We start from the raw sequence: 2,291 nt of genomic DNA, 5'->3' as shown, positions 1-2,291 counted from the left end.
TACCACTGGCTTAACCTATTCATGTCGCAATCTGAAAGCAGTAAACTCCTAGACACCTTCATTTCCCCAGGTCCCCTTGCTAAGCCCTCAATTTAGAGAGAAAAATCTATTTCTTATATTTCTAAGTGGAAATTCTCAGCTGATTGTAGATAAACTGTGCGTGGGAGCTGGCAGCAACGCATGTGATAAAATCCCAGGAAATGTTCTTTATTTCACATGTCATTTGGCTTTGCCTTGAATAAGCTGCACTCTAACAGCAGGTAATTGTCTTTTTTTTCTTCTTTTTTGGCTGCCTTTAGCAGTGCATTCTCTCCCTCCTTGCTGCATAAAGCCCCCTCTCTCCACAAACGTGCATTCATGCCCACACATTTCTGATGCAGAACAGGACGAATGCATCCCAGGGCATTTTTTTTGCAGACCAAAGGGCAAAACTGGAGGGAGACGAAATAACTGAAAATAAGTTTAGAATAATCAACATAAAAAAACAAAAATTGAGAGTTTGAGACTGAGGACTCCAATGCAAGTTAAGTTTAGGATGAATCATGGACTAGGTCATGAATTAGAGGTTCTTACCTACCATAGGTTCTTAAGGCAGAAAACATCTTGCTCACATAATTATATAACTCATAATTATATGAACGAATGAACAAATAAATGAGCAGGGAGAAAAACAGGCAGTTTCATGGAAAGTAAGTACTGGCAGATATTAGAGAATTGAAGTAGATCATTAGGGCCTAGACAATGCTCTGGACAATAGATAGGATTTCTCTCACAGATGCTAAATGCACGGGAAAACCACAGTGAATTGAGCCAGCATTTTCAGGGAGGCTTTGATTTTGCATTTCATGGATCATGTCCTTTGGGGATACACAGGGTTTCAGCAGGACCCTGGCACCAAATGCCCCAAAACGGAGCAATATTATATAATTGGATAGATTACCTTGTTCCCATCTCTTGTTTAGAGAAATAACAGATCAAAATTTATTCCACGAAATAAGAAATAGTCTTTTAAAAAGAGCTTCAAGAAATTTGTCATTTTGCTCTTCTATAAATTAGTAAAATGATAAACAACTAAAGATTATATAGTATTTACTTTGTGCCAGACTGGATTCCAAAATTTTTATGCTTTTTAATTTAGTTAATCAGCATTATACTCATCATTTTGATCCCCATTTTACACATAAGGATACTAAAACACAGTGGTAGATAGTCATAGTCATTTGACTATGTCATGAAATCAAATCCTTGGTAGATCCAGGACTTGATCGCAGACAAGATAGCTCCAAAATCCAGGCTCAAATTCACCATAGCCAACTATGATTACCTCATGGGATTGTTATTTGTTTGAATCAAAACAACATATGTAAAAAAGTTTTAAAATGTTATAGCAATTTGAAACAAAAGTGTTTTCTTTTCCAGGTAAAAAATATATTTCGGGAAGTTGATCAATGTAATTTATTGACATTTACCTGTATACAATTGCTAGATGCTTTAGACAATGGTGATTGCCCTTATCGTAGTGTAATGGGCATAGAACCAGGAGCTGGACAACTCATACTCTAATTGGTGCTTTGAAACTAAATTTGCTAGCCAAGTTTCTTGGCTTCTCTGATTCTCAGTTTTTTTATCTAGACAATGAAAATAGTGGTAGGTCAGCGGTCTTCATACAAGGGTTGTAAAAACACTTGAAACAGTACATGGGAAAGTGATTTTCAACTGTAAAACATAATCAACATATTTAATATGTTGAATTTTGCTTCCAACAATGACAAACTAGATTATTTTGAAATAACCCACCAACTGACAATGACTAGGAAAGCTGAATTATTAAAAAAAATACTGTTTGAGCTTTAGCAATGCATCAAGGCACTAAGGAAATAAGATATATGGAACCAAGTTCCAGTGTAGGAGGGAAGCCTAAAGAGGTGGTCAGGTTCTGGTTGGTTTATCTGTATGTTTATTTGCTTTAGTCATTCTTTATCTCCTAAAATGGTATTTGAGGGAGTGAGACACCAGATAGAACCTTCAGTAAACTTACAAAAAATAATTAGAATTCTAGGGCCACCAAAATGGAGAGATCTTAATAAACATTTTGTGATTTTAGTTGGAACCATAAATGTCTACATCCTATGTATTAGTTTCCTATTGCTGATGTTACAGATTACCACAAATTTAGTGGTTTAAAATATAACAAATTTATTATCTTGTTATTTTGGAGGCCAGAAGTCCAAAATGTATCTCACTGGGCTAAAATCAAGGTGTTCCCTTCTGGAGGCTCCAGAGGAGAATCT

The sequence above is a fragment of the Eubalaena glacialis genome, chromosome 14 (assembly GCF_028564815.1).
Source record: "Eubalaena glacialis isolate mEubGla1 chromosome 14, mEubGla1.1.hap2.+ XY, whole genome shotgun sequence".
In the NCBI taxonomy this organism is placed as follows: Eukaryota; Metazoa; Chordata; class Mammalia; order Artiodactyla; family Balaenidae; genus Eubalaena; species Eubalaena glacialis.
This window is presented reverse-complemented; position numbering follows the sequence as displayed.